The sequence below is a fragment of the Pseudopodoces humilis genome, chromosome 4 (assembly GCF_049639895.1).
Source record: "Pseudopodoces humilis isolate 2021_Gansu_Grassland_sample_001 chromosome 4, ASM4963989v1, whole genome shotgun sequence".
Taxonomy (NCBI): Eukaryota; Metazoa; Chordata; class Aves; order Passeriformes; family Paridae; genus Pseudopodoces; species Pseudopodoces humilis.
The window spans coordinates 66,355,532-66,377,764 of NC_142203.1; the positions used below are offsets into that span (position 1 = coordinate 66,355,532).

Consider the following 22,233-nt stretch of genomic DNA (forward strand, 5'->3'; position numbering starts at 1 on the left):
GTCAAGGAAGGTTTCTGAAATCACTGGAGACTGCCTGAGAACAGACTGTGGTAAAATCAGTTACTTCTGCCCTTTCTCTGGATGAAACTGATTATCTTGAGTTACTTTATTAAGTGCATGAAATGTGTTAGCCTCAAATGTGCAAATGGTACTGCATGTTCTGATTTTTTCCTTCTGTCCTTGAACTCTGTGACTGCCAATAACTTGGGATTTGCTCACATAATAAGAACTAGAGTATGTGGAATTGTTGGATAAAGCCCTACTGTGAGTAGCCCATCAGAAGCTTAAGCTGTGGGCAAACTACTACTGACATAAAATTCATATTAGCCTAGAGTTACAAAATATTTCTGTATCATGCTATTACCAAATATTTATATAATCTTAGAACTGTGTTTTAAATGCAGCATTATCCCCAGAAAATTAATTTCCAGTGTTTAAAGTTAAACTGTAAGGCAGGTACATTATTTAAGTATTGGAATAAACAACCTAGATAGTAGTAGGTGTCCACTCTGTTTTGTGTTTAATGAAAAGAAACACAGAGTTGAAAGGAAATAATTAAGTGGAAACTTTTGCAAAAGCGCTTCAGATTTTGTTAAGAAGCAGATTTAGGATCAAGTCCACTTAAAAATTATTTGTAACTAAATTTTATTCAATATAGCAAAACTCCCTGTGGCTTTGAACTGGCTGTATTATTTTGCTATTTTATTGTTTGTTTTTTTTCTTTCGCATAAGCACACTACTAAATCTATTATGTAGGCAATTTCTTTTTAAGTATTTTCCTCGCAATTATGTAATTAAATTAAACAAGCAAAGCCTGAAAGGCCATCTGAACACTTTGTATTTCTTTATTAAGTAGTATCACCAGCAAAGAAGCTATTTTTTTACAATAATCTGTTCTCAAAAAAGCAGTGTGTTTTTGCTTGACATTTTCATTTTAATGTAAATGTGTAAAATGTTGTGCTTTTTGTGAGAATTTTGTTCCTTGAATGGAAGAAACAAATTTGAGTATATAACTTGAAACTACATGTGAAAAATCAGTTATTTCAGGTTTTTTAAGAAACACCAAACATTTGCTTTTAAAATTGAAGGAGATTTTATGACCAAGCTGAAATGATGAATTGATAAACATCTGGGCTAAAGCCAGCTTTTGTAAGACAATGCCAGATCTGAGTGTTTTAGCCACAGTGACAGAAATCCAGGCTGCTAATACAAAATATATTGCCTACAGATCTTAGGATGGTGACGCAAGCTGCTAACACACAGCAACACACTGAGTTGGGTTTCAACATTGTTTTTAATTTCATAAACTCATGCAGATTTCAGTAGATGTTTACATTTTCTCTGACATTGGTTTGCACAGTTATAAATCAGTTGGAGTTTGTGGTTTTCAAGGTTTTTGCAAAGAGTTCTTTCCACAGATGATTTGGTGAGCTCCCAAGTCGTCTGCTAGTGTTGGATGTCTGCTAATGGGAAATCTCCGTCACATAATTGTGTGGAAGTGATATAAAGAAACAGGGCATGTAATGATAAAATCTGTTCTCAGATATTACAAAATCACTCAAGAATGTTGTGTATATAAAATCTATATTGAAGGAGATGTTGGAAGAAATTTATGCAGATAGCTTTTTACCGGCTAGAGTAATTTAGAATGTATGGGGAACTTCAAAACAGCTCTGAGCAGAATGAAATGTTGAAGCCATTAGAGCTAGGCTGACTGATTCCTGTCTACATACAAGTGCAGTAAATCTTATCCAACTTCAGTAAAACACCTTTTCTTTACAGGTAGGAAACTACAGGATTGAGAAGTGGGATTTAGAAAATAATATGTAGGACTGTACCTCAGTACATACTAACACTAGCAGTGAAAGGAAAGCTCTTGTGTAGGAGAGGGTTGGCTCTGAAATTTCTCAGGATGAGTGTTGGATCTGAATCTTTAATACTTGTTTAAATCAATGACTGAGATTGGACTAATAACAAAAATTACTGTTTCAGCCAGCAGCTCATTAGTTGGAAACACAGACAAATTACTTTGACAAGTACAAGTCTAGGAGTGTTGGCCTGCTGTAGCTGAACTACTTCTAATGGAATTAGAGAAGTGTTAATGATGTTATTCAAAGTTCTAGTGAAGATATCAAAGTAATTTGTGAAGTTCTACTCTTCTCATTCAAGGAACATGGATTAAAATTCGATGAGGTACAAAGAAAGCTCCTATTCTTACTATTCTAGTAGCTTACAAGGAGATATCACAAAAATAATCTTTCTAGCCTAGCAAAAAAATACAAGAAGTAAGGTCATAGCATGGTCAGTGTGGGAAAGGACCTTTTAAGATCACCAAGCACCACTCCTCTGTACCATGGCAGGGCTATCAAAGCCCCATCTATCTAATTGTCTAATTGTCTGCCATCTGTGAAGGGGCTATTGTATCTCTCAATAACATGTTGTAGAGTGCAGAAATAATGCCAGGTGGAGGCTGTAATACTAAGGACAGAAAAGATATTAAAATGTAATACTCTGTCCTGGACCATAAATAAGCAGATGTAAAACAGAGAATAAACTTTAACAGGGAATTGGAAGATTATTCTTTTCCCTTAAAGCAGTTAAAGATCAGATCAGTTTCCAATAACAACACAGTCAGAGCCAAAGAGGTTGCTACTTTAAAAATAATCTTGAGTAGCTAATTTAGAGTCTTATGCAGTATGATTATTCATAATAGCAGGTGATTTGGCTGATTTAGTTTTGTCCAGCAACTGCTCCCAATTGTTGTCTCTGTGAGGGTGGGTCTATAGAGTATTCTGTGGATGACAAATCACAGACATTACAGATATACTTTAATTCAAAAATTATTTTTTTAAAGACTGAACTGTGATGCCAGTGTCAGCTCTTTGGAATTGTGTGGTTCAGCTATTATTTTGGTTGCCTTTCACATACTTTCATTGCAGGTCTAGGCAGAGCTGATTTTTGTATGCAGGAGTATTAGGTTTTCTCACTTCAGAGCCTTTGACGTATCAGGGAAGAATATGAAAGGCTGAACTATGGCTTTGTGAAGTTAAGGCGCTGCCTGTTGTGGGAAGAAAATACTTTGTAGCAGCTGGGGAAGTTGTGATGCCCTCAAGCATTGCCTACTGCTACAGTGGCTGGGCAGCACCTGCGGGACAGGTCTGGCCAGTGTTCCTGATGCTTTCTTGACTGCATTTACCAATGTGTGCAAGTGAGGGGGAGCTCCTTGGGATAAAAACAGAGGAAAGGGGAAAGGCACAGGGGTATAATCACACCATTCAAATGCCTCTTCTTAGTTAGTCACTGTCACCCATGTTAATGATAACTGTAACTGAGTTTCCAAAGCACTGTTTTGTTGACCTCTTGCTCAGGTCAATACAGGTTATCACAAAAGTCTATCAAAGTGCCTTGAATTTGCACTTTCCTTTCTATGCACTATTGTTTTTCTGCCATGTGTTAACCCCTGCTAAATGTTTTCAGAGCTTTACTTAGAGAATGTGCCTGTCTAACTCCCAAAATAAATAGAGGGTTATGAAGAAGAAATGGTATATATGTTTCTATAGCCCAGATCTGTACAATGGAGATAGGCTTTTCACATCATTCTCTTAGTTTCTTACCCCATTTTTTTAAAATCAGGTATCCAGTAACATTCCTGACCATGTCCAAAACTCTGGAAATTTGCCGTGTGCACTTAAGGGGAAGTAGTGATTACATAAACACTTCTGGGGTTTACACACTTCCCACAGAACTCTTGAATCCCTTGTGTAATAGCCTTTTCCAATAAAGAAAACTGTATAGGCATTAATCATCCAACATAGCAATACCCTATAGTTTAGTGGGACAGGCAGCTGGCTTCTGCAGAGTGCCTTTTGACATTTTTTGGCATTGGCAAGTTCAGGAAGGGTTGGGTTGGGGGACTTCCCCCACAGCAGCCTTCAGAGTGCTGTGCTGTGTGTCAGTAGCTAGAAAGGTGTTGCTAACACATCAGTGTTACCTTGGTGTTACCAAGCCCACCACCAGGCAGCCTCACATAACATCAAGGCCGTGCCCCCAACATTCCCCCTCCATGGGCCAGTACTCTGGCCAAGAGACTGGGAGGGGACCAGATATTACAGCTGAACCAAGCTCAACAAGGAAATATTCTATACCATGTTGTCTGCTTAGAAATAAAACTAAGGCAAAGGAGAAGAGGAGAGAACAATAATTATTGGGACATTTATCTTCCTGAGTAACCTCTATGCATAGTGAGGACCTGCTTCCTAGAATATAGCTGGACATAACCTTCTGATGGGAAGTAGAGAATTTTCTGTTTGTTTTCCCTTGCTTCTCTGTGTAGACTTTCCTTTTGCTTTACTAAACTTCCAAAGCTAGTGGCATATTTAAAAAGGCAGTCTGGTGAGAACAAATATGTTTATGTATTCAGTTCAAGAAGCTGAGCTACCTTTTTTGTACTCTCTGCTGTCTCCATTCATAAACCCTCAGAGAAATGCATGGTTTGAATTTAGGGTGATCAGACATGTAACTGGCAGGTTTTGACACTGTGACTGAGTGCAGCTACCAAATGCTTCTGTAAAAGGGGAGGTCCTGTTCGCCCACTCCTCCCTCCACTTATTTCTTCCTACCTACCTGTGAGCACGACCACTTTTGCACCATCTTTGGCGTACCCCTTTGGAAGCTGATTTAACTTCCTAAAGTCAGCCTGACTGAAGGCCTTTGTCAGCATGGATCTCAGCTGGCACATGGAGAAGTGGGAGCTCATGTCCAGGAGCAAGGCTTGTGAGGGAAGTGAAACTCCCACTTCATTGATCCACTCTTCCACATTGTTGAGCTGTAGTCTCAAACACAAAATATGCTGCCCAGCAAGGAACTAGATGGAGACAAAAGCTTGTTGTGGTGTCAGAGATGTGTATGTTCATAATTTGTGTCAGGACACAGCCCACAGTGCCCAAATAAGCCTAGTGACAGTAGCAGGTTCAGCCATGAATCCATAGACAATGAGGCATGTCAGGGATCAAGCCGAGAGCTCAGGCTGAAGGGTCAGGGTCCAGATTAGTGAGGCACCTGGCTCAGCACGGGCATGACTGCAGCTCGCCTCAGGTGGGGCCAGAATGAGGCTTCAGTTTTTAAGCCACTGCAGAGAGAAATAGGAGAGCCCACCCCTGGACACTTCTCAGCAGACCTTTTTGGAAGGGCTGTTCTCAAAGGTGGGCTCTTACCTCGTTACTGAAGCTGAGCCTGAGCTCAGGCACCCAACATTCCAGCTAGGGGGAAGGTAGAAAGGGAGTGCTCAGAGCTCTGAAAGCTTTCAGAGAACATGTATTAGCCAAGAGCTAGAACTGTGTTGTAGTAAGAGAAGTTTTGATGGGTCAGGGGACAGAGTCTGCAGTACATTTTATCCTCCAGTGCGTACAGTGTCTGACTTTTCTATTCTCCATAGTGCAGAGAAGCAAACAGAACTTTGCTTTAACTCTAGTTAAACTCCAGTAACTCTAAACAATGTGTGCTTTCTCCAGAAACAAGAGGATGGTGTGTTTGGAGGAAAATAGTCACCTACAGTTGAATTTACCCCCAGCATCTTTTATGGTAGCTCCTTCCACACACAGTGAATAGAAAGTTCCCATAGACAAGCTGTGCTATGCATTCACAGCAGGCGGTCTTGTTCTCTGCTGTGCATCAGCCAAGAGTGGGAAAGCTCGACCATAGGATCCAGGATCTCCCTTTCAAATATTCATTAACCAGCCATAAACAAACACCACAATATTTATGGGAGTTCATAAGGGACTGTGGTTCTCCTTCAGATTCATAAAGTCTTTTAAAAAACCCATAAGTACAAAACAAGAGAAAACCGTTATAACCCTCTCCTGCAAAGAAGAGTAACCCAGGTTCTTGTTAATAGATCCCTTGGGGCAGATTAGAGTGAATGACTGGTGTTTGTAAATTTATACATGTAGGGTTTATTTTAGAACAATTTGGTTGCAATTGAAAGTAGGGATGTAGCCTTTTGGTTATTATTACCTAGAGAAATATGATAATGTAAAAGCATAAAAATACCACTTAAAAACATATATGGAGAAGAAAGAAAAAAGAAAAAATAAAAGAAGAAATAAATAAAATAAAATAAAATAAAATAAAATAAAATAAAATAAAATAAAATAAAATAAAATAAAATAAAATAAAATAAAATAAAATAAAATAAAATAAAATAAAATAAAATAAAATATAAAAATAAAAGAGAATAAAAGGAGAGGAGAGGAGACTCGAGGAGAGGAGACTCGAGGAGAGGAGAGGAGACTCGAGGAGAGGAGAGGAGAGGAGAGGAGACTCGAGGAGAGGAGAGGAGACTCGAGGAGAGGAGACTCGAGGAGAGGAGACTCGAGGAGAGGAGAGGAGAGGAGAGGAGAGGAGAGGAGAGGAGAGGAGAGGAGAGGAGAGGAGAGGAGAGGAGAGGAGAGGAGAGGAGAGGAGAGGAGAGGAGAGGAGAGGAGAGGAGAGGAGAGGAGAGGAGAGGAGAGGAGAGGAGAGGAGAGGAGAGGAGAGGAGAGGAGAGGAGAGGAGAGGAGAGGAGAGGAGAGGAGAGGAGAGGAGAGGAGAGGAGAGGAGAGGAGAGGAGAGGAGAGGAGAGGAGAGGAGAGGAGAGGAGAGGAGAGGAGAGGAGAGGAGAGGAGAGGAGAGGAGAGGAGAGGAGAGGAGAGGAGAGGAGAGGAGAGGAGAGGAGAGGAAGAGGAGAGGAGAGGAGAGGAGAGGAGAGGAGAGGAGAGGAGAGGAGAGGAGAGGAGAGGAGAGGAGAGGAGAGGAGAGGAGAGGAGAGGAGAGGAGAGGAGAGGAGAGGAGAGGAGAGGAGAGGAGAGGAGAGGGCTCACAACCTGAAGGCGTTGTGACGAATCTTGGTTGTTGGAATTTCCATATCTGTTGGTCACAATCTCATCAAAGTGATGATTGCAGACTGGATTTGTTGCATCATGGGAGTAATCCCTAGAAAAATCCACAGAACACACAATCTGCTGGGTTTATATTGGCTTAGGTTCTGGTGAGAATGCCCAGGTTCTGGTGAGAATACACTGGATGATGTAATGCTGTGGATCATGGGACACTCTGGGAGTCTTTGGCACCTAAGATATCACAGTGCCTGTGATGTCTGTCCAGTTGAGTCCATCATGGCTCATCAGCAGAGATCAATGCCTTCAGGCTGCAGTGTCCAGCACTTCCTGGCACACTTCCTAGCAGGGGAGTTATCACAGTTGAGTTCCCTTGAGTAAGGACAAAGAGACAGGGCTCACCTCTGCAGTTTGCCTTTCTGTGTCTCATTCAACACCCAGCTGTAGCCTGAGGTGGGCTGTGCTGCCCTCTGCACCAGGGTGGTTACTTTGCACATCAGCAGCCATCAGAATCCCAGTGTCTCTTCCAGTATCACTTGTGGACACATTCTTCTCCTCTGACCTGGGCTGATTGGACAATAGTATACCCCCTTTATATTATTTCAAGTCCAAATTCCAATTAGGAGATGTATTTGGGGAAGGGTGGGCTTCAGTAGTTGCAGATGAATAGCTCCTTCTTTGCAGCTTGCAATAGTGGGCAAAAGTCCTTCAATGATTTTAACAATGTTTAAGCTATTAAGCATTTCAATCTCTTACAAACACATAGGTTTGAAAAATTCTGGTTCTATCTTTCACTCAGTATACATATGACTATGACATGCTTAATGAATGATGAATAATTCATAATGATATTTAAAGAAAAATGTGATCTAAAACCAGCTTACATTTTAAATGTTCTGGCCTTTCAAAAGAATGTACTTGTCATCATAACATAGTGAAATTACTCTCTTAAGTAAATTGAAATAATATACGTGGTCTTTAGAAATGTCTTTGGGTGATCAGAGCTCTCTGTTGACTTAATTTTTACAGAAGATTTTGTAATACTTATTCTGCTTTAACATATTAAAATTGTGTTTCGTCCACATTAAAAAGTTTTAAAAGTTTTAAAAGACAAAGTTTTAAAATCCCACAATTGTCACTTAGTAGATAATTATGCAGCTCTCCATCAGCAGTCTTGACCTAGTGTTAGAGAATATCCCTGATGTAATTCTTCCTTCATGTTGGCTGTCATCCTGAGTCAGTAAGATTGAATCCAGAACAATGTTCTCTTCCAGTATCCTGCAAGTCAGCCAAGGCTAGATAGTGATGGGAGAACAAAAAGGTTGTACTTGAGTCATTCTTTTCAGTCTACATGTATAGGTTAATCAATCCTTTTTCACTGCAATCAGAAGACACCTAATTTTTCTGCTACACTGGAATAAAATCAAAATATATCTCTAAGGAAGATACATTTTGTATATTATATATTTTTTTTGAGTTTATAAACTATATGTCTTGTATTAAATCTCATTTAATAAGTAACACATAAATGTACGTAGTTCAAAAGAATTCCCTTTTCTACTCAGATCCAGTTTAAGATTATGTCAACTGGTAGAGGTAGAGCAGTGAGACCAGATTGGTTGTGGCTGCTTTAAGTCTATCAGACATTATAAGTGAAATTTAAAACAGACCCACATTTTTGCAATGCTTCTAAGGATGAAAATATACTTATTTCTTCAAATTCACTGTCCCTGTGCCTGAGATTTGAATATATGGGCAAAGGTAACTTTTTATAGTCTGGATTTTGTAAGATTCCTGCAAGACTTAATTTTAGAGGAGCTCCTGAATGTGATGAAGATGTCTGCCTTCAGTTCCGTTGGAATACCTCTGATTACTGGTATACTAATCTCTAAGTGGTTTTTTCTACAAATTTCTCTTTGTTCCTCTTCCCCTTCAGGTAAGTAAGTATCAAAGGGTTTTGATCATTGTCTCCCATTGTCTAAGTCAACTCACCCCATTCTACAGTGATGAAATAACTTCCCACTTTGAAGTACAAAGACTTTGATTTTGTTTTTGTCAGTTAGGGTCAAAGCATCTTTCATAATCTTTAAATATCCTTTCTAAACCAATTGCAAATACCTGTTGATTGCTGCCTCTAAATTGTTCCTCTAAATTTACAATCAGATTTGACATGACCTTACTGTGGTCAAAAATCATACCACCATTTTTTTTTTGCCTGAGTCACGAGCAAGTGTTCCAGCCACACCATCCAGGTTGCAAAAGACAAAGGCAGGGGCAGGGAGAATGAAGAAACAGCTGCCATAGGAGAAGATCAAGTTCAAGGACATGTAAGGAACCTGGGGTGAATAGGTCCATGGGCCCTGATAAGATGTGTATGTGGGAACAGGCAGATGAAGTGTCTAAGCCTTCAACCACCATATTTGAGAAGTACTGGCAGTTCAGTAAAGTTCCCACTGATTGTAAAAAAAGAGAAACCTAACCCAAAGTGGGGGAAAAAAGCAAAGAGCCTGGAAACTACAGGTTGGCCAGTCTCACATCAGTGTCCAGCAAGATCATGGAGCTAATCCTCCTGGAAGTTGTGCTAAAGTACATGGAAAATATGGAGGGGATTTGTGAGAGCCAGCAAGGCTTCAGTAAAGGCAAATCACACCTGACAAATTTGGTGGCCTTCTACAACGGGGGTTAAAATGCTGGTGGATAGGGGAAGAGTGACTGAAGTTGTGCAAAGCATTTGACAGGACTCCCCACAACATCCTTGTCTCAGAGGTGGAGAGATGTGGATTTGAACAGGCTGGAGAGATGGGCCTGTGAGAACCTCCTGAAGTTCAACAAGAAGTTGAACGAGTGCAACAACGAGTGCCAGGTCCTGCACCTGGATTGGGGAAATGCCAAGCACAAGAACAGGCTAAGTGGAGAATGAATTGAGAGCAGCCCTGCCCAGAAGGACCTGGGGGTGCTGGTGGGTGAGAGGCTGGACATGGCCCAGCCATGGCACTCACAGCCCAGAGAGCCAAACGTGTCCTGGGCTGCATCCAGAGCCCCGTGGGCAGCAGGGGAGGGAGGGAATTCTGCCCCTCTGCTCTGCTCTGCTGAGACCCAGCTGGAGCATCCAGAGCTGGGGTCCCTGAACAGGAGGGACAGGGACCTGCTGGAGCCAGAGGAGAGACACAAGATGTTTAGGGGAATGGAGAATCACTCTTATGAAGACAACTTGAAAGAGTTGCAGTTTTTCAGCTGGGAGAAGAGAAGGCTCCAGACTGACCTGATAGCACCTCTCAGTACCTAAAGGGGCTATAAGAAAACTGGAGAGGGACTTTTCACAAGGGATTGTAGTAATTCATAAGGAAGAACGGCTTCAAACTGAGAGAAGGTTGCTTTAGATTGCATACGGGAAGAAATTATTTACTGTGAGGATGGTGGAACACTAGGAGAGGTTGCCCTGAGAAGTTGTGGATGCCCCATCCCTGGCAGTGTTCAAGGTCAGGTTGGGATGGAGCTTTCAGTAACCTGGTCTAGTGGAAGGTGTCTCTGCCTTCAAAGATTCTGCCAGAATGACGCAGTTCTGTAGTCAGGTGTTGGAATTAAATAAGAAAAAAAGATCACTAAAGAATAAAAAACCTTCTTTGGATTAAGGAAAGGGGATGGTGTACTTGTCGGGTGGTGTTCTCATTGGAACAGTCTCAGGTCCTGAAGAATTATCTTAGAGAAGCTGAGGCCCTCACTTGCTCTCAGAGGATAATGGAGCTTAGACAAAGGGCATGTGCAAATGGACTTTTTAGGATGAGGCAATCCAAGAACCACTGCTTTCAGAGCATGTAGGTGCTGTCCTAGTGATTAAGAGGAAAAGCTGAAGCCATGGAAAGCCATGGAAAGACTTAATTAAAGGAAAGAACATTTTCTTGAATTCAGTCTCCTCCTGTATTTGAGCACATTCTTTTTGTGAACTTAATAACATCTGCAGATAGACTACATAATTTTTCAGGTGTTGAAGTATTAGTAATGGAGTATTAATTTGGGAATGTGAAAGGTCCTTCTGGGCTTATTTCATGCATTCTGAATTAGCTATTCTGCCTTTTTAGAGATGTTTCTGGGTGTTCCTACTGACCCAGAAGTCAGTTGGCATCCTTTGACCACAAGGTACTCTTTGAAGCTTTGGAGCTATTTTACCATTGGCAAGCTCAGATCCTGTAAATTTTCCTGTAGCAATCATGCTCAAGTTCATCCTCTAAATCTGCATTTCTATGATTGTTGCTGTCCTAATACCAATCCTTTTTCCACAGAGGCAACATTACTGCCTGGGCCAGAAATTTTGTTCAGAAATATATATCTATAGTTGCTCTCTGGAGAAGTCCTGACAACACTGCATCTTACTCTGGTAACTTATCATCTACTCTGAACAGTTAGAGTTCAGCTTTGTTGTATATGCCATGAAGCAGCGAGATTTACATATTTCAGGACTTCAGGGTCTTCCTGTGATGCTAGCTTATTGGATGCTCTGCTCCCATGCAGAGATTTACAGTCAATAAATTAATGTTCTGACCATGATTCTTACTGCCTGTGCCTCTACTCTCATATGGAATGACTCCATATTCTGATGTCAGCTTCTTACCTGTTACCTGGCTGCACTGTCAGATGGTTTAAGATCTACTGATAGTACCCATAAAATCAACTTGATACAAGCCTGGGTAAAATACTGGAAAACAGCTGAATGCTGTGCAGTCTGTGAAAGGACAGTAAAGTGCAATGGCCCTGGCTGTTTGTGTCTCCTGGTCTACATCTAAGATGTTGCCAAGCCCAGGAATAACTTTGGTTACAAAACCAGGAGTCTATGAGAAAAAGACCACGCTTAAGTTTTGCAGCACCATGACTATTATTGCCTTGTCTTTTACCTGGTCTTGAGAATCTAAATCTGCTCTCTTCATCCCTTGGAATTTTTTTTTCATCTTCCTCCTCCTACCCGTATTTTCACAGCTACAGACAGAAAAGAGATAGAGCCAGACAGCTAGAACAGACTTTACTGCCTTTACATCCCAAAAGCCAGAGGATATACTGGATGTAGGTATAAAACTGTCAGCATCAGGGTTGGCCTCTGTGAGAGAAGCTCAGAGACTGCCCTGTGCCAAACACAGCTGGCTACACAGTGGACCCACCGTAGGACATCTCTGAGCCTGTCAGCCGAGCTGGTGGCACCTCTGTGAAAGCAAATCTAAGAGAGGGCAAAACATTGCATGGCAGCCTGAGGAGTAATGGGGAAAAAAGAGTGAGAAACCAACAGTGTGAGCACCAGCATGTGAGAAGAAGGGAAGAAGTGCTCTGGGCATCAGAGCAGGTGTTCTTTTGCATCTTGTGGGAGAGACCATGTTGGGGCAGATATAGCAGCTGGAGGAGAGACCTGCAGTGGCTCAGGTTGGCTTTTCCTGAAGGAACCGTGCTGGAGCCCCAGGGAAGGACCTGTGCTGGAGCTGGGGAACTCTACAGGGTAAAACACAGGAAGAAAGGATTAACAGTGATGGACTAGTGTGTGCTGGCCACAACTCCCCATTCTCCAATTTTCCCTGGTCCAACTTAGTGGTGGGGAGTAAAGGACTCCATGCATGAAGAAGTGAAATTGATGCTGGGAAAAAAGATAGGAGGAAGAAGGTATTATTTTAATTTTGTCTTTGTCTTCTCATCATCCAAATCTATTAAATTAAAATTAAAATTAAATTAAAATTAAATTAAATTAAATTAAATTAAACTAAATCAATTTACCCATATTTAATCTATTTTGCCTGAGATGGTAATTGGTGGGTGATTTCCCTCTCTTTTTCTCAACCTACCCATTTTTTAAATTTTGCCTTCTGTCTTGGTGAAGAGGGGCATAAGAGTGGATGTCTGGTTGGTTGGCAACCAACCAAGATCATTTTTAAAAAAGGTTTCTACATTGGTTTGATTTCAGTCTTTCTATGATAAGAAAGAGGGCTTCCTTGGATTTGACAATAATGCTTAGATAGCCTTTATTTCTGTATGAGAGAAAATTCTCTGCCCAAGATGCAGTCTAATGGGGCACAGAGGGCTCTATCTGAATGAGATTTTACTCTGCTTGTGGCAGCAGAGCTTCTTTTTTTTTCTTTTTTTTTTTAATCTTCCTTTTTTATTCTTTTTGTTTCTGATATTTTTTTCTTCTTTCCTCTTTTTCTATTGCTGCTCAGACTTTTCCTATTAGTGGGTTGTTTTTCTTTTCTGTCAAGACCAAATGAGCAGCTTCTATAATAGCTGGCAAGTCACTAGAGTCCTAAGAATGACATCCATATTTCCCCTTTTCAGTCCTTACATTATGTAATCCAGTTCTACTGCCCTGCAGCTTCCTCTGCTGTTTCTAGCATAAAAAATTGGTGCTGCCCTGTTTTCTACAGGACCCTGCTGGCTTGTCTTTAATGCAGCTTGTGATGCACTGACTCAAAGGACTCTCTTTCCCAGGCAGTATGATAGTGTTTGAGTGAAGAGTTTATGCTTGCAATGTGGAATGCCTTACAAGAAAAGATGGCATGACATGACAAGGTCCCTGGCCTCCATCTGAAATAATTCTTTGGAGAAAGCATGGGGCAAAGCTGCCAGTCCTTGTTCTAATCAGCCTCCTCCACTTGGCCAGAGCATCTCTGACAGCCTTGCATGTGTCTGCTTGCTAGCACGTGTTTTTCCACAGTGACTCAAAACACATTCAGGAAGCCTTGCAGTGGAGATTTCACTGTAAGAGCATGACTAGGCATGGTGCTAGCACTGATCAGGTGCTCAGGAACCAGGGACTCAGGAGGGTGCCCCATCCTTTGTGGCATCCTTAAGGGTACCTTCCTTCCAGAGCTACAATCTGTCTCACTGTCTTGAATCTTTGCCCTTCGTATTAGGTTACAATGAAACAGACTTCTTTTCATGGTTGGATAAAGTTTATCAGACTGATCATTCCAGAGGTAAGGGGATTTTGTTCTGTGTGAGGCAAAGGATGGGTAGGAGCCAATAAGCTCAGTAGCCTTCATATGCCTTGCCAGAAGGGGGAAGGAGTATCCCAGCTGGATGGATTTAGCTGGTAATTGTACCCCACTGTTTTTGAATTACAAACCTAGATGAGTTGGTGTCTGTGGAAGATTTATTTGAAATACAGTAAAAGGATACCAGGAGCTGAGTGAAGAGAAGCTCTGCCTTTGCCTCCTGGGGAGGTATTTACAGACCTTGTATTCTTCTCCATCTCATTACAGTGATGAATTCATGCACAGTTATAGGCTCAAGGATATTTGACTAGAGTTCTGCCTTCCCCACTCCTCTTCCAGTTGTCCCTGTACTGACATTTGTTGCACTCATTTTCTCTTTACTTTAGTTTTGCACTTTTACCCAGTCCATTTATGGACTGTGGGCACTGACGTCCACAGAGTAGGTGGCATTTTCAAAACTTGAACCTATCTGCAAAGACGTCTTAAATAAAATACAGCAGGTGCTGTATTTCATCTGGATTCGTGTTGTCTTTGTCTCCAACCCTGAAATGATGTATTGCAGCATGTTCTCTCTCCCTTATGCAAGAAGATGCTGTGAAAAGTGTAGTAAGCATTGGGCACTCAAGAGGTTTTACTGCTTGGTGCTCTCAGGGAGTGTGTTGAACGTGCAGAGACTTGCCTCTCTTCTAAATATAAGTGCCAGAAACCCTGTGGTACTTCAGATGCAGAAAAAGACTGGGCATCCTCCATTGCTTACAGAATTTCTTCTCTTGTTGGCAGTACAAAATGTTCCCTTTTTACATAATTATGAAACTCTCTACTGTTTATACATAAGCAAAGAATTACACCCTTTTTGACAATGAGCAGCTGGCCTATCCACTCTATAGATTGTTTTACTGCTTTTCTTTCTTCTCCTATTTTCTTAAATCAAAACCTTATCCAGTCTCTCAGTAAGCTTCCATTTTAGCCTGACAGACTTAGGTCATTAATCTTCCTGCTGTGGTCTGGAAAATATCCCCAGACTCATTCCCAGATGTTTTGTTCACTTTTGTGTCCAAAATGTGCACCCACTTGGTGAATCTAAAATTTTAACCCAATCATGGGTACTTTCTATTTGCAGTGACATTGCAAACTGCATGTTTTCAAGATCACTTTCAAACTCGATGCATAAATAGCTTCACTAAATCATGAAATTTGCCTATTTGAATCGTTAAATTTAAATTGCTAAATTTATCCATCACCACCACTAACACCACACAAGCACATACTGGTTTCATTTTCATATTAGTTTGTGTCTCTCCAGGGAGGGTGAGAGGTAATTAGCTTGTCTTGGAGGACCAAGATTACTTTAATGAGCACTCATGTATTTGCTAAGGAGGTCCACTAGAGGAAGATCAAGCCCCCATTTTTAAATTCTCTAAAGCTTTCATTCAGAGAGTAGCTGTTTTCCTATGGGCAGCACATGGTCTGCAAAAATATCTTCACACTATGATGTGGTCTGCAAACACTCACTTAGAAATCTGAAATAGAAAGTCTAATGTTTACCCATGATCTAAAAATGTATTCTTCTGGCAACTGGACTCTGAGAAATGCTGGAATCATGTTAAAGGTGAAGGCTGTCTTATTTTCAAATTCTTCACTCTTATTTGTGCTGTTTATTGCTTTGATTTACTTCAGAACAATAGAAGGTATTTTAGAATGCTTTAAAATACTTTGTCTTCTCCATCACAGCACTTTTGTCTGGTTAATGGCTTTTAGTAATTAGTAAGTAATGTGTAAATGATATATGACATGTAATTTCATCTTTTTGGTTGCTGTAGCAACATCACACTAAACTATGAATTAGTCAGTAGTCCAGACCAGCAAATGTCTTATTTCTGAAGAGTGGTTTACACATTATGAAGACTATTAGAAATTAATACTGAAACAGATAATTGACTATACAAGCAATTCCAGCAAAAGGATGTGCACATGAGAAACCATTACATTGAATGGGTTTAGAACTGAATCTGTATGCTGAGTTCCATATATAAATCTTACTAATATCCCTTGCCTCCTCTTTTCATGCATGTAGATATAGCAGTTCTACATACATGCAATGAAAAAACCTCATCCTTCAAAGGCAGGTAAATAAAAACCCAAAAGTCAGAAGTTCTTTGTGATGACCTTTGTATCTCTGTCCTATAACTGGAATACTCAGTCCTATGATGTCACTGTGTTTGCCATGGGCTTTCTGTTCCTGTGTACAGTACGATGGCATGATCAGGTCTCCCTCAGGCAGAGGTGAAAGGGGAGCAGTGCAGCAGACAAATCAGTACTTCACATCTTTCAGATGAGTGAAATATTGATGCTGTGGTCACTTGCTGTTTTCCACTAGGAGGAATAGGTTATTGCTTTCCTCATTCCCTTCCTTAGAATAAACTTTGAGCCATTTTTCTATGTTTGCTAATCTTCTGCACCTTGCTATGTACTTGTTGGTATGATGGTTTAAAATTTACTTCTGGGGTTTATGTATTTTAGATATTGTTCTTCATTACTTTCATTTTGCTCAGCTTATTGTGGGGATTCATTAACAGGCTGTTGGTCAGTGGACTACAAACCTTAGATTGAGTCAGTTTGCCCCCCATACCTTATAATTCCTTTTTATGCCTGACTTTGCTTTGCATACTCTGTTCTCTGTCCTTATTTCACACATCAGACCAGGCTTGTATTCTTCTAGCTTGGGTCATTGTGCCATTATTAAATATTTCATCATATCAGAATAACTACCTGTTACTATTCTATATAAAATTATAGTTATACAGAAAAAGAGAAGCAAAAACTTAAAAAAATTCAAAAAATTAATTCTTCACCTAAACAAGCCCAGCAAAACTTGCAGGTAGACCAGGAAAATTTCAAAGTAAGCCTGAGAAGCCACAGTACTGCAGACTTGTAAAGTCAGGACAGTGTGATGCCTGTTGTCACCAATGGCTGTAGTGTATTTACAGACCCACCAGGCTACAGTAGAAGACAGTTATACCATTAGAGAAAAATGGAATTGAATTTGAGATGAAATTTGGTCCTAGACCACAGGTGCTGTGATGTAAAATATCTGTAAACACAAATAAAGAAATAGGAATCCTAACATTAAATCATTATGTGGAAACCGAGTACTGATAATTTGAACTGGCATGAATTGTTCAATTTATTTGTCAAGTAAATGCCAGACAGCCATGGCAATTATTCAAAGTGTGTCCAATCTTGAAAGAAAAGTATTGAAGCTGTTGTTCCCTTGGTAAACCATTACACAAATAATTGCTCCATAGTTAACTTTTGTGAGTTACCACTCTTGAGAATGAGAAAGAGGTTGATGATTTGAAAAGAACTTGGTTAACTTAAAATCTTGTTTGGAAAGCCATTCAAATTAGCAAATACTTAACAGTTTTGTTTTCAAGGATGATATTGAATGTGTTATTATGTGTGCAGTTTTCACATGGTTTCTTACATAATTTGTGAGGCATTTTCTTGCACCACATTTTTGCTCCTGTTTGAAGATATATTGCTACTTATTGTGCTAGAATCCTTCCAGTTAATGTTGGCATAGCTGGCAGTGGGATCAGGGGGATATCCTTGATCTTCTATCAAACTGTAAATTTTGTTTTTCTTTAATTGTGTGAGGTTTTCAGGCATTCTGTTACATTGAAAACTGTTAATTTGTCTTTTGTGCCCAATGGAGCAGAAAACTACTGTGTAGAAGTCAGATGTCTTTTAGCTAACGCTAAGTTCAGTGAGATTTATCTGTATATACTGAATACTGATGTCTTGGTTTGCAATGCAAGATGTAACCAGAAGTATGTATTCTATTACCGTCTGTTGAAAGCAGGGAGGGGCAGTGTTCTTTATCTTATTCATGACCCATCCCTCATAACTGGGGGATATCGTCTGTTAATGGGCCAGATGTTAAAGCCAGCTGTGGCAGCATTCTTTATCTCTCTTCCACAACCCATCCTCCCTCCAGCGGGATATCTTCTGTTAATGGGCCATTGAGCCTCACTGCAGGACTGATAAAATTGCATCATCCCATTGTGAGATGCTCCACCCAGGGGGAGGAGCCAAGCATTCCCACCTGGATATTATCAGAGACCCAAAATGCCCCTGGCATCCTTTCTCCACTAAATTCCCAGAAGAAAATAGGACCCATCTACACCACCACTAAACCTCCAGTAAAAAATTATATCCTTCTACAAAACCATTACATCAACACAACCACATCTGTCACTCCAGGAGGATTGCAGCCATCATTTAATCAGACTTCCCATATCGTTACCTGAAAGCCCCTTGATTTCAAGATTATAATTATTTATGGGGGGGGGTACATTTTTCCATTTCAAGGTAGGTTTCTGCCTTCCTTAGCAGACACCTGTCTTTTCAAACCAAGACAATAGATAGTGCAGAGCAGAAGAAATTGCTGTATCTGTAGGATTGATATAGAAGGTAAAATAACTCAATATTTAACTTAGATGACTGCTTGCCATATTTTCATTACTGTCCATGGTTAGAGACAAGATAATGATTAGAGAAAGTGCAGTAATTTACAAAAAGGATGTATATGCTAGGTTTTTTTCTGCAATGCAGTTGTGTCTAAACCACAAATAAATCGAGGCTTTGCACTATACAGGGGAAAAATGAAGGCACCAATGTCTTTTGTTTTGGAATCAATTTTATTTTATGATTCAAAGCTGGATATCTTTTACAGGATTCATGGAAAATTTTAGCATTGAATTTGGTGTTCAGCATTAAGAGTGGATTCTGGCAATGTAATGGAAGAAGTAAATCTGTAATTAATAGAGTTTCTGAAGAAATTGAATATGCGTTCACTGTATATGTTCCTGGTAATTTGTTTCCTATTCTATTTAGGGCTGCCATTTTTTAATTGTCAGTAACTCTGATTTTGGCAGCAATAGCTGCTGCAGACACTTCTGTAGGTTGTCTACCCAGCCTTACAGGCTACTCGGGCTTCTTGCAGTGTCATTGTAGAGTGTGTCTGAGCTCCAGCTGGTGCACCCACTCTTCTTGTGTAAGAGTATCTCAAATCCAGTGCTTCTTTTGTCACATGGGGTTATCATATCTAGCTTAATTGTAAAGAGAGTGGATAAGAAGGAGAATTTCTGGTTTTAATACAGAACCAGGAAATAAATGTTATTCACTGTTTAAATGTTCTATTAATAAATTGCTGTTTCTCTCTCTCTAAAAAAAAAAAAAAAAAAAAAAAGATATTTATACAAACTTTAAGACACTTTAAAGATGCATACTTAAGCAAAGCTTTATCAAAGTTAAAATTTTTTCCCCTTCATCTAAGATCAGATATCTTGCATTACACCATTATTAATTATAAGTAGTATAGATCCATATTTTTCCTGGTAGTCTCATTATCAGGTATCAGTATAATCAAGCAGAATAGAAGAGAATGACTTTTTAAATAATGACCTGGAATGTCTAGAAAGACTGGCTCTATTTAGCATGCTGAGAACAAGGCTAGTTCACACCAACAGTATAGCTCCTCTTTTCCCAGTTACAAAATATGTTCATTATTTAGGAGTGCTCCTGATCCAAAGCAATTTCTTATCATGCCCTTGAGATCTGCAGATCAAGCACTGAGACCTGTATAACAGAATCCCTGTAGCTGGAAAAGACCTCCAGCATCATCAAATCCTACTGTATGTAAAAGTAACAATAATAGAGCACAAATCTCCCCATCATGTATCAGTGTCCTTGAGCTTTCTTTGGCAGCCCCGGCTGCCTCACAAGCTGGAGGCCTCTTCTCTCTGAACAGCATTAACAGCAGGAGCTGCAGGAGGGACTTCATCTTTTCCTGTACCCACCTGCTGAGCCTTTGCTCCCTGCCTTTGCTACAGCTTTTCCTCCCACATGTACAACCGGTAACACAGTGGAATAAAATCAATATTTGGGATCTAAAGTAGACAAAATTTTTGGACAAGTGGAAACAAAGCAAATTAATATCTCTTCCTCTTCAAGACTGTTTAAGATATGCTTTATAAGGCAGCAAAAGTTCTTTGCTTCATCATTATATGCAATGAAGTAGTTGTTACAAGAAGTAGTTGTTACTTAAATTGAAGCTCAGTTACCTATCTCTCTTTGTATGTATAGAGATAATATATCTTCATCTAAGATCAGATATCCTGATCTTGCATCACAGCAATCTTAATAATAAGTATTTTATATAAGATCTATATTTTTCCTGGTAGCCTCAGTAATTAGAGTATCAGCATATTCAAGCAGAATAGAAGAGGATACTTTTTAAGTCAAGACCTGGAATGTCTAGAATCATATATATCACATGTATGTACCTATCAACACACATATATTGGGTGAGTCCTTGTTCATCCCTTATTTATAGTCCTGTTTAAATAAAACCATGGTTAACAGGATCCTGGTATTTCCAAGTATTTTAGGAAGGTTTTTTGTTCATATCTTCTGTATGCTGGCTCTCTATAGGAAAAAAGAATGCTTGAAATTTCATGTTGTGGTAATAAAAATGAAATACGTTATGAAATATCAAGTTTGTTTGTTCACAGGTCTTTTTTGTAGTTTCATGGTCACCTGTTTGGCAAACAGCTAGATGTAGAGCTGAAGGAGCTCCTGCACAGAGACAGTATTCCTCTGCATAATATTCAGAATAATGATTTTTAGAGAAAAAAATAGATTAAGCTGAATGGATCAATGCATTTGTGGCCTAATCCCACATTGGTTGCATAAATTCTAAAGCAAATCTTTTGAAAATTTAAAAACCACAGCAATTATTACCTCTATATGTAATTTTTTAGACAGAATATTTCTTTATATTTAGATATTTATTCTTTATATTTAGATATTTGTCTTTATTTAGACAGAATATTTTAAAGCTCTGTGCTTTAGGTAGCCGTCATCTTTTCTGTTGTACGAAGGACTGAAGTTTGCATCTACACCAAGAATTCCCTGCTGCTGAGATCTACTTTTTCATGTCATGTTTTTAGGCTACAATCAACCTTAGTTCTTAGTTTCAAGTATACTCTTTTATTTACATTTCCCTTCTACATGCCATTTCTTGCTGTTTTCCCCCGTAGCTTCCTTAATTTGATCTGCTGTTTTGCTTACAGGATTGTGCTTGTGTACATGGTCTGCTTTAGCCAATAGGGCATTGGGATAATCAAGACTGTTGGTTTCTTCTCATTCTTACCTCTTTGTTATTATTATTATTATCATCTTGTGATGGAGCAGGGCTGCTCGCTTTCCTATAAAGCAGCTCAGATTGGTGAGACCAGGCAGACTAATATTTTGTGACTGAGCAGGGTTTTGGTGCTTCTGTACAGTCACAGAGTGAAAGAAAATACTTTATTACCTCATGGCAGCAGAATTTATTGCAAATTTGCTTTGTAGTGCTGATATATGTATATCTGAGGGCTTCCTTTCCTGAATGCGTAAATCATTAACAGAACTCTGTATGGGGTCAGTAGTCAGCTTATGGTCTAAGCAAATAGTTCTTACTTTTATCTAGGGCACATGGTTACAGTAAATCATAAAGCTGTTGAAGGTTCAAATTCAACAATGACTCCTCTCTAGTTGCAAAAATTACATCTGAAATTTTGTACTTTATGCACACAGTAATGGTTCAAAATATAAAGACTCCTTTTCATTACAGAAAAATCCAGCTAATGGAAACAGCTCCTGCATAGAATCTGCTTAAACTGAGCTTCTTTCCCTGTTTCTCCCTTTTCTCTGGCAGCCAGTGCACTCAGGCCCTTTATTTCTTTGAAGAGCATTTAAGCACCTTGTCGTCACCCTTGAGATCTATTCAGCCCTCTGCATTTACTCACAAACCCCATCCCTAACCTGTGGCTCCACTCTTGTGCTATCCGGTGTCAAGATCTGGTGTTACTGTTCTTTCCATCAAATACATTTAGGTCAACATAAACTTTGTCTTTCACTTCTTTCCACAGAAAAAAAAACATTTAAGGGACAAATTAATACTTCATCTTGCTAGGAAAGGCAGTGAAGGCTTACACTTGTAATCTAAGTTTTGTGATACTCAGGTTTATTTCTTTTGTAGAGGTTTTTGTGAAACACTCAGTGTCATCGTTGCTGGCTTCCAAGAATACTTTCATCAATACCTCTTTCTTCTAGCTCTTCCAAACTCCTTCTTAGTTTGTGATTTTCTACTTGATCCTTCTCAGCTTGTAAGGTGTTAGCTATAGGAATGCATCTCAACCTGAAGTTTGAAAAATAAACTGTAAAAATGCAATGTTACACAAATTGCTTTTGTTAGCAGCTCATTTAAGAATAGTACGCTGTACAAAAACAGTTTGCATGAGTTCACTCTAATCCTGAAAAACCTAACTGTACGTCATCCTAAAAACAGA

General features: G+C 39.7%; 1 protein-coding gene across 1 annotated transcript in view; it reads left to right on the forward strand.

Annotated features, from left to right (window-relative positions):
* Positions 1-22,233, forward strand: part of PRLR (prolactin receptor) — a 60,333-nt gene continuing 38,100 nt past the window's right edge. The window contains exon 1 of the mRNA XM_005527980.3: positions 1-50. The gene's annotated coding sequence lies outside the window, so the exon portion shown is untranslated. The remainder of the gene's footprint in view (positions 51-22,233) is intronic.